Raw genomic sequence first — 14,488 nt, 5'->3', positions numbered from 1 at the left:
AAGGATTATCCACTAGGAGTTTTTATTGACATAAGAAAAGCATTTGACACAGTAGACCACGGCATCCTACTCCACAAACTTAACCACTTTGGTATAAGACCCCATGCGCTTGCATATTTTAAATCCTACCTTTCTAATAGGTATCAATATGTCACCATTAAAGACACAGCCTCATCAGTACGACCACTTGATACTGGAGTTCCGTAGGGAAGTGTTCTTGGACCCCTGCTCTTCCTCATTTACATCAATGATCTTCCAAACATATCCCAACACCTGAAACCCATTCTCTTTGCTGACAACACGACTTATGTCATCTCCCACCCTAATCTTCCCACCCTCAACACCATTGTTGACGAGGAGCTGCTCAAAATATCGACTTGGATGACAGCCAATAAACTTACACTTAACACTGGCAAAACCTCCTATATTATGTTTGGTAGCAGAGCAGGTGTTGTGCAACTTAACATTAAGATCGACAACACTCTAATTGCCAGACATAATGAGGGCAAATTCCTTGGCCTATACCTCGACAACAACCTAAATTTCAGCACCCATATCCAACACACATCAAAAAAAGTATCCAAAACGGTGGGGATCCTCTCCATGATACGATACTACGTGCCGCAAACTGCCCTTCTCACACTATACCATTCACTTATATATCCATACCTCACCTATGCTATCTGTGGTTGGGGTTCAACTGCAGCACCACACCTAAAGCCAATAATAACCCAACAAAAAGAATAATCACTAAATCCCATCCCTGGCAACAGCCCCCCCCCCACTCTTCATAGATCTAAACTTACTCCCTGTTCAGAACATCCACACTTACTACTGTGCAGTCTATATCTACAGGGCCTTAAATTCTAATATTAACCTTGACCTAAAACACTTTCTTGATAGTTGTGACAGGATCCACAGGAATAACACCAGACACAAACATCTCAATGACATTCCCCGTGTTCGACTAAACCTTTACAAAAATTCAATGTATTTCAAAGGACCTAAAATCTGGAACACCCTACCTGAAAACTCTAGAACTGCATGCACATTCATTACTTTCAAAACTACAGTTAGAAAACATCTTATCTCCCTGGTACACCCCGACAACTAACTACAAGATAACCACCTGGTGGTTCACAATTACACTCACTCACCCACTGACTATAAACCCAGAAATACTAATCTTAATCTTAAAATAATAAATCCTAACAAGTCATAAGTTTGCCTATGATACTAGAATATAGACACTTTGTATCGTGCCAAAACTAAAGCATTCACATTGCTAAACTCACAAATTATGATGTAGTCACTTAGCCTTAATGCCATAATCTGTAAGGATTTAATGTTAAGAATTAATCTAAGTCTGCCCGAAATGCCTAGCCATGCTAGGGGTCCTAGTGGCCCCCTCTGTAATTAGTATTTTATAACATGTAAACCACACAATACCCAAAACCTGTAAACCCCACATTGTAATCCTTAGAGAATAAACTTGAATTGAATTGAATTTGAATTGAATAAAATAAATTTTTCACGCACCTCTGAAAATTCTATCCAAACAGACTCTGTATGTGTTACTTCAGACTTAATACCCGTTTTTATGCAACAGTTCAAGCGATCTCGGACATACAGTGCCACCTCACCCCCCTTTCCGATACTTCTATCTACTTGGAACAGTTTAAAACCCTGAATGAGACATTCCGCAGGCATGTCCCGACTTTTTGAATTAAACCACGTCTCAGTTAAGGCAAATACATCAATGTTACCTGCACTAGCAACTAGTCTCAACTCGTCCATCTTATTCCTAGCACTACGGATATTAGCATAATGTATATTTAAAGACCCTCCTATTTATTTACCCTTCCTGCTCATTTCTGTTTTTCCACTAAACCTATTACTGTCCTTGTCGCCTAGTGTCACTGCCTTTCCAATATCCATCTCATTTTCCTATTACCAGTTCTCCTAGTACTCATATTACTACATTGGGACTTCACTCTTATCCCGCCAAAACCCATACAACTAACTCTTCCTGGTTTAAAGTCCTAACAGCTCCCTCCACTGCAGTTGCCAGTGCCCCCATCCCAGACCTAGATAAGTGAACCCCATCCCTGGCATACATGTTATTTCTGCCATAGAAGAGGTCCCAGTTGTCAATGAATGTTACTGAATTTTCCTTACAGTATTTGTCCAGCCAGCAATTGACACCAATTGCCCTGGTCAACCATTCGTTTCCAACTCCTCTCCTTGGCAAAATACCACATATGACAAGGTTCCCCCCCTTCCTCCTAATTATCTCTATTGCTGACCTATACCTGTTAATCAGGTCCTCACTCCTACGTCTACCAAGATCGTTGCTTCCAGCACTGAGAAAGATAATATGATTGGTTCCATTACCTCTCATGATGTCATCCAGACGGCTAACAATATCCTCCATCCCAGCCCCAGGAAAGCAAACCCTCTGTCTCCTACTCCTGCCCTTCAAGCAGAACGCCCTATCCATGTGCCTAACCTGGCTATCCCAAACAACAACAATATTCTTACCTTACTTGGTGTTGGTGTTGTTCGTCGTGATGATCCCAGTAGTCGACTCGCATTCGTCGGGTAGCACGGAGAATGCATTAGATGTTTCCACAACAGTTTTTACAGTAGTCTCTTTCTTCTTCATCATTTCTACCTTTTCATTCGTCTTCTTCATCGTCAACTTCGTCCCATGCTGTCTAGCCACTGTCCAGTTTTCCTTCTTGACCTGATGACTCAAAACAGGACTACTACGAATCTTCTTATTTTCCTCAGTCAATCGCCGTATCTCCATCTTCGCTACTCTCAATTCTTCCTTAAGCTGCTGGTAAAATTGCTCAGGGAGCACAAAAGACACTTCCTCACAGAGTTAAGTACAGGTCACCACTGAGTTAAGTACAGGTCACCACTGAGTTAAGTACAGGTCACCACTGAGTTAAGTACATGTCACCACTGAAGACGATGTAATCAGTCCATCACCCTTGAAGTCGTAGATTTGAGGTTGGCAGTCCCTCAGCCTGGAGATGTTCTGTGCCATAGTCTGGAACTATCTGTTGCCTATGTGTCTTACCTACCTTTCTTTATATGAATCTTAGTCCTGGCTTCGTCTCTGTAGATGCCTTCCTTTCCCATTACATTGTAAAATGCTCCAAACTTCATAACACCCGTGACTTAACCTGATTCTTTTTTCCCCTTCTCCTTTCCTCTTTCTCCTTTGGGTTTTCTTTCTTCTGCCTTGGATATTTGGTCCATTATTATTTCCCCCACTCCCTCTGTGTTTTTCTTCCTACCTTTTGTGGGCCTCTAGCTCCCTTGTGGGCCCCTAGCTCCCTTGCAGAGCTCCTCTTTCTTAGTATTTGACTCGCTCCACTATATTACTACTACCTCTACGACTACCTCTCTTCCTCCTTTCCTACTATCTCTCTTGTCCCGTCCATGTCTGTTAGCCTCTATATACTGCCTCTTCCTTCTCTGCTTTTTGTTAGCGTGACTTTGCAAATAGTCTAAGCCGGACTGAAACGTCGTCGTGAGTTCCTCTCTCCTGTGTGCGGGTTATTTGTGTATTGCTCCAGTCACGGTATTGTGCCTTTTTGTTATTTATTGATATCCATTTTAACCATGAATTGTTGTTACTAATCCTTGTGGAGTAAAGCCTATAGGGCCAGGAGGCTTACCAAATAATATGGTACACATTAGTATTACATCCATAATGACCATTATGGTTATTTTTTCCAGTTCATTGGAAAGTAGGCTTAATTTTTTCTGCTTTGCTCTCATTCTGGTTAGAGTCTGAGTTAAATATCCAAATTAGGTTCTACTGAAAAAATTAATGCAACCACGAAACAACAGTTATTATTAGTTAGTCTAAATTTCATCTGATCTTAACCCACTTATTTCGTTTCCTAACTTCATTTCATCCTCAGTAGGATTATAGAATTGACACCATTTCTTTCTTTGTCACCACTAAAAATTACCGAATATTCAGTAGAGCCAAAACGGTGAACCTGGCATTCTTTTTTCAGATAACTGATATAATATCATGCCCCATGGAGTGCATAAATCGAAAAGGCCTCGTGGATGTCAACAATGGAAGGCGAAAAATGAAAAAGTTCAGCTAATGCAAAAAATGGCTGAATCTATGGTTCAGTATCTCAAGAAACCCGATAATGGCCAGAGTTCATCAAATGACTTTAGTCATGATCTTACTGATAACACTGATGTCGATTCTGACTCCGACAATGGTAATATAAGCGAGAGGAATGAAGGGAATGAGAGTCTGCGAGAGTTAGCGTCAATGTGTGACGTTTCTACTTGGAAAATTCCAGTTCCAGACCATTCCAGGATTGAAATCATCAAAAGAGGTAGTTATGTTTATCAGAACAAGGGCGGCCCTTTTCGTGTTACAAAGAGAAAAAATGCAAAAGGCGATGAGCATCAGCTTTCTAAAGAATGGTTCTACAAACAGATGCAGAATGGTGAGAAGTTTTGCGATCATGGATGGTATACTCGCCAGTCAGTGGGAAATTATACTGTTACTGCTGTAGATTGTTTACCTCTAGTGTTACAAGTATAACATCAAAGTTTGTGACTGGGTTTCAAATATGGTGGAAGCTGAACCCAAAAGTACACAATCATGAAACTTCTGATGAACACCTACGCTGCCTCGAGAATTGGAAAACCATGGCAACCGGTTTAAGGGTGAACAAAACCATAGATGAAGAAATAATTGTTTCAATGGAAATCCAAAAGAAAAGGTGGAAGGAAATATTGTACAGGTTGCTCGACATTACACTGTTTCTGGCTAAACAGAACTTAGCATTTCGCGTCCACAGGGATGATGAATTCTCATTAAATAGAGGGAACTTTCTTGAGATGGTTGAATTAATAGCTAAGTATGATCCTCTGATAAAAGAGCACCTAATGAGACTGAAGTGCAGCTCAAGTGAACACAGGTCATCAGTTTCGTATCTCTCACTATCATCTCAAAATGAGTTTTTAAGTGTTCTGGCAAACCGAGGCAAAGAGAAACTTGTTACTGATATCAAGAGAACTGTATACTACAGCGTTATGTTTGATAGTACACCAGATGTGTCACACACTGACCAAATGTCAGAAGTTATCAGGTACGTGCAAATGGAGGATGGAAGAGTTCAAGTGAAGGAAGTTTTTCTTGTTTTTTTTTCCTTTGAAGGGCAAAAAAGCTGCTGATATCAGTTCTGATATCCTGAAAAAGCTGGAAAGTGATGGACTGGACTTCATGCTGTGCCGTGCTCAGGGATATGACAATGCTGCCACCATGGCTGGGGTCCATGGAGGTGTACAAGCCATTCTTAAAGAAAAGAACAAGAAGGCAATTTTCAGTGGTTGTGTGGACCATTCATTGAACTTGTGTGGTCAGCATTCTTTTGCCGAGAATTCATCATGTGTAAAACTTTTGGCAGTCTTGAGTCAGCGTATGCATTCTTTGCCTCCACCCATCGATGGGATTTATTAATGGATCATACTGCATTACACTGCATTACAATGCAGTGAAACCAGTAGCGGAAGCTCTTTGCGATCCACGGGAAAATTTGGATACAAGAGGAGCAGCACAAGGTCTTCTCCCTGCTGTGTGCGATTTCACATTTCTGTGTTATCTGTATTTCTGGTGTGACATACTTCGGGAGGTTCAGCTTTCACAGCAATACTTGCAGACTAAGTATTTAACCCTTGACAAAGTGGTGGTGAAGCTAGAGCCACTGCGATTATTTTTGAATGAAGGACGAGATCGCATAGTGGAAAATTCAATACAACAGGCACTTTTGAAATGTGAGAAGTATGGATTTCAAACAGAGAGAAGAATCAGGTTAAAGAAAAGAACGGCAGGGGAGCAGGCAAGAGATTCCGTACTGTCTACAGGAAGAAAACAAGAGGGCGATGTTGGAGTGCATTGATCGTTTTCATAATGAACTCGAGATACGATCAAAAGCAATCAAGGATGTGGCAGCCATGTTTGTGGTCATTCAAACAAAGAATCTTGTACAAGCTACTGAAGAAGATTTGGAGGTGATGGCTTCAAGACTTACAGTCTTCTATAATGAAATATGTAAGAATAAGCTCATGCTTGAAATACCAAGACTAAGGCAGCACCTGCAAGCTGCTGATGTTGATCTTAACAAAGTTAAGCACTGGACTTCACTGGATGTACTAACATTCATAGCTGAATTGGATTTCACTGAATCTCTTCCAACTCTGACACTCTGCCTGAGGTTGTTCCTTACCATATGTGTTTGTGTCTTCTTGTGAAAGGAGTTTCTCCAAGTTGAAGTTGATTAAAAACTATTTACGGTCCACAGTGAGTCAGTCCAGAATCTCTGACATAGCAATGTTATCCATAGAAAATGGGTCAGTTGACAGCATTGATTTTGATGAGGTGATAGATGATTTTGCAGTATTGAAGGCAAGGAAATGTATGATCTGATTCACTGAGATGTTACCTGTACTCAAGGTCAGATCGGAACTAGTGTTTCTCTGATATTGCAATGTTTTTCTTTATTTTTCAAGTTTTTTTTTTTTTTGGCATTATTGAAGAATAATAAATGTAGGATGTGTTAGCTGCACTCAAAGTGATATTTGAGTTTATGTGAAGCAGTAGTGACGTAACTGGAGCTTACTCCCCCCATCCCCCCCGCCCTTGGATTTCATGGGGGTGACACCAGAGATGTCGCCCCGGGTGACACCAACCCCAACGCCTCTGCCAAAGGGGATGGTAGGGAGACTGTAAAGATGAGAGTCAGGTCTGTGACTGGCCATGGTGAAGTCTACAGAGCCTGTTGAATGTCAACTTTATTAAATTCTCCTCTATACCAAATCCTCTCTCCACACCTATTAGAGGAGAATTTCTGAAAATTAATATGTATGTATGAGGGGAGATTCGTGCAAACTTGAGATGTTTTGTTTGTTATATATAAAAACTCGTGGCTATTTTGTTGAGTGTGTAATGTAGGTAATGTTTGGTTAGATTAGGTTAGGTATGGTTAGGTGATGTTGTTCTTGATAGAAGGAAATGGGATATGGGATTTTTGGAATAGTGGAGAGAGGGGAGTTGGTTAGATTATGTGTATTTATGAACAAGAAAAATGCATATGTTTGCCTTTTTAATATGTCGCATAGAAAGATGTATCCATCTTTGTAATTTTATGTAAAATAGAAAAGTCTGGGTGTGTGAGAGCATAGAACGTGGTGAACATCCAACCCGTTGGTGCTTGCTAAGAGGAGAGGGCAAGTTAATGGAAGGGGGGTGATAGAAGGAGTTATACACTGAGGAGTGATGGACTTGGGGATTAATGAAAAAAAATATTCAGTCACTGATGGCGGTCATAACGTAACCTATAATTCAGATGCCTGTCATACATCCGCCCATCTAACAGACCCCAGTTTCAAGGACCCCCAAAAAATCACACTCATACCATCGCCCGACAAAAGATCCCTCAGAAAAGTTACCACCTACTCTGGTGAATTTTACGATATTGATTTTTCCTATATAACATGGGAACGCCTCTTCAGTTCGGCTTCAAATCTTGTGTTTCACAGTGAAAAGATTGATTTTGTTTTGGTGTATATTTCCTAATGTGCCACTTACTGAAATTGGAATATTAATTTATGTGATAACAAATACCGTAACAAATCTGAAATACTTCAAGGTTTCAACTCTAATATATTTAACTGCAATAGAAATTCATGCCGGACTCTACGCTAATCTTCTTTGCATGTATTGATACACAGGGGGTTAAAACTATGCAACTCTGTGATTCCTTTCTTCCGTCATGCAGTAACCAAAATATATTCATATATTGTTATATCTTGTGGTAAATCAGTACTAGGGTTTAAATTTACAATTGTGGGGAGCATCACAGAGGTGGTGTGTACAGCAGATAAAACTTTTCTTTGAAATAAGACTAGGCATTAAACCAGTTTTTCCACCGTAGTGCTGTATTACCCATACTGCTTTGGCACAAAGTTGTCAATAATAATGATAATTATTATAATATTAAAAATAATAATAATAATAATAATAATAATAATAATAATAATAATAATAATAATAATAATTATTATTATTATTATTATTATTATTATTATTATTATTCTTATTATTATTATTATTATGATGATGATGATGATGATGATGATGATGATGATGATGATGATGATGATGTTTTGATTTTTATTAACACATCAGCCGTTTTCCATCACTCCATCACTGTCTTGCCAGAGGCGCGCTTACACTTCAGTTATAAAACTGCAACATTAACACCCCTCCTTCAGAGTGCTGGAACTGTGCTTACTATCTCCAGGAATCAAGTCCGGCCTGCCAGTTTCCTTGAATCCCTTCACAAATGTTTCCTTGCTCACACTCCAACAGGACGTCAAGTCCTAAAAACCATTTGGTATAACTATACTCTCCTACATTCCCCTCTTTGCTTTCATGGATAAAGTTCTTTGTCTTCACAGACTCCTCAGTGCAGCTCTCGCCTTTTCCCCCTCGTCATTTCTATGATTTACTTTTTCATAGACCCATTTTCTGACACGTCCATTCCCAAATATTTATTATTTATTATCACACTGGCCGATTCCCACCAAGGCAGGGTGGTCCGAAAAAGAAAAACTTTCACCATCATTCACTCAATCACTGTCTTGCCAGAAGGGTGCTTTACACTACAGTTTTTAAACTGCAACATTAACACCCCTCCTTCAGAGTGCAGACACTGTACTTCCCATCTCCAGGACTCAAGTCCGGCCTGCCGGTTTCCCTGAACCCCTTCATAAATGTTACTTTGCTCACACTCCAACAGCACGTCAAGTATTAAAAACCATTTGTCTCCATTCACTCCTATCAAACACGCTCACGCATGCCTGCTGGAAGTCCAAGCCCCTCGCACACAAAACCTCCTTTACCCCCTCCCTCCAACCTTTCCTAGGCCGACCCCTACCCCGCCTTCCTTCCACTACAGACTGATACACTCTTGAAGTCATTCTGTTTCGCTCCATTCTCTCTACATGTCCGAACCACCTCAACAACCCTTCCTCAGCCCTCTGGACAACAGTTTTGGTAATCCCGCATCTCCTCCTAACTTCCAAACTACGAATTCTCTGCATTATATTCACACCACACATTGCCCTCAGACATGACATCTCCACTGCCTCCAGCCTTCTCCTCGCTGCAACATTCATCACCCATGCTTCACACCCATATAAGAGCGTTGGTAAAACTATACTCTCATACATTCCCCTCTTTGCCTCCAAGGACAAAGTTCTTTGTCTCCACAGACTCCTAAGTGCACCACTCACTCTTTTCCCCTCATCAATTCTATGATTCACCTCATCTTTCATAGACCCATCCGCTGACACGTCCACTCCGAAATATCTGAATACATTCACCTCCTCCATACTCTCTCCCTCCAATCTGATATTCAGTCTTTCATCACCTAATCTTTTTGTTATCCTCATAACCTTACTCTTTCCTGCATTCACCTTTAATTTTCTTCTTTTGCACACCCTACCAAATTCATCCACCAATCTCTGTAACTTCTCTTCAGAATCTCCCAAGAGCACAGTGTCATCAGCAAAGAGCAGCTGTGACAACTCCCACTTTGTGTGTGATTCTTTATCTTTTAACTCCACGCCTCTTGCCAAGACCCTAGCATTTACTTCTCTTACAACCCCATCTATAAATATATTAAACAACCACGGTGACATCACACATCCTTGTCTAAGGCCTACTTTTACTGGGAAAAAATTTCCCTCTTTCCTACATACTCTAACTTGAGCCTCACTATCCTCGTAAAAACTCTTCACTGCTTTCAGTAACCTACCTCCTACACCATACACTTGCAACATCTGCCACATTGCCCCCCTATCCACCCTGTCATACGCCTTTTCCAAATCCATAAATGCCACAAAGACCTCTTTAGCCTTATCTAAATACTGTTCACTTATATGTTTCACTGTAAACACCTGGTCCACACACCCCCTACCTTTCCTAAAGCCTCCTTGTTCATCTGCTATCCTATACTCCGTCTTACTCTTAATTCTTTCAATAATAACTCTACCATACACTTTACCAGGTATACTCAGCAGACTTATCCCCCTATAATTTTTGCACTCTCTTTTATCCCCTTTGCCTTTATACAAAGGAACTATGCATGCTCTCTGCCAATCCCTAGGTACCTTACCCTCTTCCATACATTTATTAAATAATTGCACCAACCACTCCAAAACTATATCCCCACCTGCTTTTAATATTTCTATCTTTATCCCATCAATCCCGGCTGCCTTACCCCCTTTCATTTTACCTACTGCCTCACGAACTTCCCCCACACTCACAACTGGCTCTTCCTCACTCCTACAAGATGTTATTCCTCCTTGTCCTATACACGAAATCACAGCTTCCCTATCTTCATCAACATTTAACAATTCCTCAAAATATTCCCTCCATCTTCCCAATACCTCTAACTCTCCATTTAATAACTCTCCTCTCCTATTTTTAACTGACAAATCCATTTGTTCTCTAGGCTTTCTTAACTTGTTAATCTCACTCCAAAACTTTTTCTTATTTTCAACAAAATTTGTTAATAACATCTCACCCACTCTCTCATTTGCTCTCTTTTTACATTACTTCACCACTCTCTTAACCTCTCTCTTTTTCTCCATATACTCTTCCCTCCTTGCATCACTTCTATTTTGTAAAAACTTCTCATATGCTAACTTTTTCTCCCTTACTACTCTCTTTACATCATCATTCCACCAATCGCTCCTCTTCCCTCCCGCACCCACTTTCCTGTACCCACAAACTTCTGCTGAACACTCTAACACTACATTTTTAAACCTACCCCATACCTCTTCGACCCCATTGCCTATGCTCTCATTAGCCCATCTATCCTCCAATAGCTGTTTATATCTTACCCTAACTGCCTCCTCTTTTAGTTTATAAACCTTCACCTCTCTCTTCCCTGATACTTCTATTCTCCTTGTATCCCATCTACCTTTTACTCTCAGTGTAGCTACAACTAAAAAGTGATCTGATATATCTGTGGCCCCTCTATAAACATGTACATCCTGAAGTCTACTCAACAGTCTTTTATCTACCAATACATAATCCAACAAACTACTGTCATTTCGCCCTACATCATATCTTGTATACTTATTTATCCTCTTTTTCTTAAAATATATATTACCTATAACTAAACCCCTTTCTATACAAAGTTCAATCAAAGGGCTCCCATTATCATTTACACCTGGCACCCCAAACTTACCTACCACACCCTCTCTAAAAGTTTCTCCTACTTTAGCATTCAGGTCCCCTACCACAATTACTCTCTCACTTGGTTCAAAGGCTCCTATACATTCACTTAACATCTCCCAAAATCTCTTTCTCTCTCCTCTGCATTCCTCTCTTCTCCAGGTGCATACACGTTTATTATGACCCACTTCTCGTATCCAACCTTTACTTTAATCCACATAATTCTTGAATTTACACATTCATATTCTCTTTTCTCCTTCCATAACTGATCATTCAACATTACTGCTACCCCTTACTTTGCTCTAACTCTCTCAGATACTCCAGATTTAATCCCATTTATTTCCCCCCACTGAAACTCCCCTACCCCCTTCAGCTTTGTTTCGCTTAGGGCCAGGACATCCAACTTCTTTTCATTCATAGCATCAGCAATCATCTGTTTCTTGTCATCCGCACTACTTCCACGCACATTTAAGCATCCCAGTTTTATAAAGTTTTTCTTCTTCTCTTTTTTAGTAAATGTCTACAGGAGAAGGGGTTACTAGCCCATTGCTCCCGGCATTTTAGTCGCCTCATACGACACGCATGGCTTACGGAGGAAAGATTCTTTTCCACTTCCCCATGGACAATAGAAAAAATAAAGAAGAACAAGAGCTATTTAGAAAAAGGAGAAAAACCTAGATGTATGTATATATATATGCATGTACGTGTCTGTGAAGTGTGAACAAAGTGTAAGTAGGAGTAGCGAGATAGCCCTGTTATCTAGCATGTTTATGAGACAGAAAAAGAAAACAGCAATCCTACCATCATGCAAAACAGTTACAGGTTTATGTTTCACAGTCATCTGGCAGGACGGTAGTACTTCCCTGGGTGGTTGCTGTCTACCAACCTAATACCTATTCCCAAATATCTGAATATATTCACCTCCTCTATACTCTCTCCCGCCAATGTGATATTCAGTCTTCCTTTACCTAACTTTTTTGTTATCCTCATCACCTTACTCTTTCCTATACTCACTTATAATTTCCTTCTTTTACATAACCTACCAGACATATCAATCAACCTCAGCAACTTCTCTTCAGAATCACCCATAAGCAGAGTGTCATAATCAAAGAGCAATATGACTACTCCCACCTTTTATTAGATTCTTCTTTTAACCCCACACTTCTTGCCAACACCCGAGCATTCACTTCTCATACACCTCCATCTATAAATATATTGAACAACCATGGTAACATCACACATCCCTGACTGAGGTCTACTTTTACTGGGAAATAATCTCCCTTTCTCCTACATACTCTAACCTGAGAATCACTATCCTCGTAAAAACTCTTCACTGTTTTCAGTAACCTACCTCCTGTTCCATGCATTTGGAATATCTGCCACATTGCCCCCCTATCCACCCTGTCATACTCCTTTTCCAAATCCATAAATGCCGCAAAAACCTCTTTACCCTTACCTAAATATTGCTCACCTATATGTTTCACTGCAAACACTTGGCCTATACACCCCCTCCCCTTCCTTACGCCTCCATGTTCATCTGCTATCCTGACCTCCGTTCTACTCTGAATTCTTTCAATAATAACTCTATCATACACTTTACCAGGTATGTTCAACAGACTTATTCCCCTATAATTTTTACACTCGCTTTTGTCCCCTTTGCCTTTATACAAAGAAAATATGCATGCTCTCTGTCAATCCCTACATATACTAAATAGAAACACTAACCACTCCAAAACCATATCCCAACCTGATTTTTAAAATTCTCTCTTTATCCCATCAATCCCAGCTGATTTATCCTCTTTCATTCTGCCCTCTGCCCCACGCACTTCTCCCACACTCACAACTGGCTCTTCCTCACTCCTATAAGATGTTATTCCTCCTTGCCCTATACACGAAATCACAACTTCCCTATCTTCATCAACATTTAACAATTCCTCAAAATATTCCCTCAATTTTCTCGATACCTCTAACTCTCCATTTAGTAACTCTTCTCTCCTATTTTTAACTAACAAATCCAAACGTTCCTTACGCTTTCTCAACTTATTAACCTCACTTCAAAAGTTTTTCTTATTTTCAAAAAAATTTGTTGATAACATCTCACCCACTCGCTCATTTGCTCAATTTATACATTGCTTCACCACTCTCTTAACCTCTCTTTTTCTCTCCATATGCTCCTCCATCCTTGCATCACTTCTACTTTGTAAAAACCTCTCATATGCTAACTTTTTATCATCATCATTCCACGAATCGCTCTTCTTCCCTCCTGCACCTACTAACCTAACCTAACCACAAACTTATGCTGAACACTCTAATGCTATATTCATGAACTTACCCCATACATTTTCTACCCCATTGCTTGTAGTCTCACTAGCCCATCTGTCCTCCAACAGTTGTTTATTTCTTACCCTAACTGCCTCCTCCTTTAGTTTGTAAGCCTTCATTTCCCTCTTACTTGCTGCTTCCATATTTTTTGTATCCCATCTATCTTTTACTCTCAGTGAAGCTACAACTAAAAAGTGATCTGATATATCTGTTGCCCCTCTATAAACATGTACATCCTGAAGTCAACCCAACAGTCTTTTATCAACCAATATGCAGTCCAGGAAACTACTGTCATTACGCCCTATATATCTTGTATACTTATTTATCTTCTTTTCTTAAAATGTGTTAACTATAACCAAACCCCTTCAGTCAAATGCTCCCCATCATCATTTACAGCTGGCACCCCAAACTTACCTACCACACCCTCTCTAAACGCTTCTCCTGCCATTATTATTATTATTATTATTATTAATATTATTATTATTATTATTATTATTATTATTATTATTATTATTATTATTATTATTATTATTATGATTACTATTATTATTATTATTATTATTATTATTATTATTATTATTATTATTATTATTATTATTATTATTATTATTATTATTATTGCTTTTGATACTGCTGATGTAAAAATAATCGTATTGGACTGATGTTTAATTTTAATAATTAGTTTAAAATATTGCTCCTGCTATGTAAATGAACTATCATATCCTACATTCAAAATCGTTCAATTTAAATTGCCATTTAACCCTAATGTATATTATGTTGCATTGTGGATGTGAATACTATGTGATGAATATATAATTGATAAAAAATTAAAAAAAAATGCAAATCGTTGAAATCTAATCTAATGCA

General features: G+C 39.4%; 1 protein-coding gene across 1 annotated transcript in view; it reads left to right on the top strand.

Moving 5' to 3' along the window:
- Positions 1-14,488, top strand: part of LOC128692433 (cytochrome P450 4C1) — a 182,412-nt gene that overhangs the window by 111,053 nt on the left and 56,871 nt on the right. The gene's annotated exons all lie outside the window — the stretch shown is intronic.

This window comes from Cherax quadricarinatus, chromosome 53 (genome assembly GCF_038502225.1).
Source record: "Cherax quadricarinatus isolate ZL_2023a chromosome 53, ASM3850222v1, whole genome shotgun sequence".
NCBI classification, from domain to species: domain Eukaryota; kingdom Metazoa; phylum Arthropoda; class Malacostraca; order Decapoda; family Parastacidae; genus Cherax; species Cherax quadricarinatus.
Note: the sequence above shows the minus strand (reverse complement) of the source record. Positions and strands in the feature narration are given on the sequence as shown.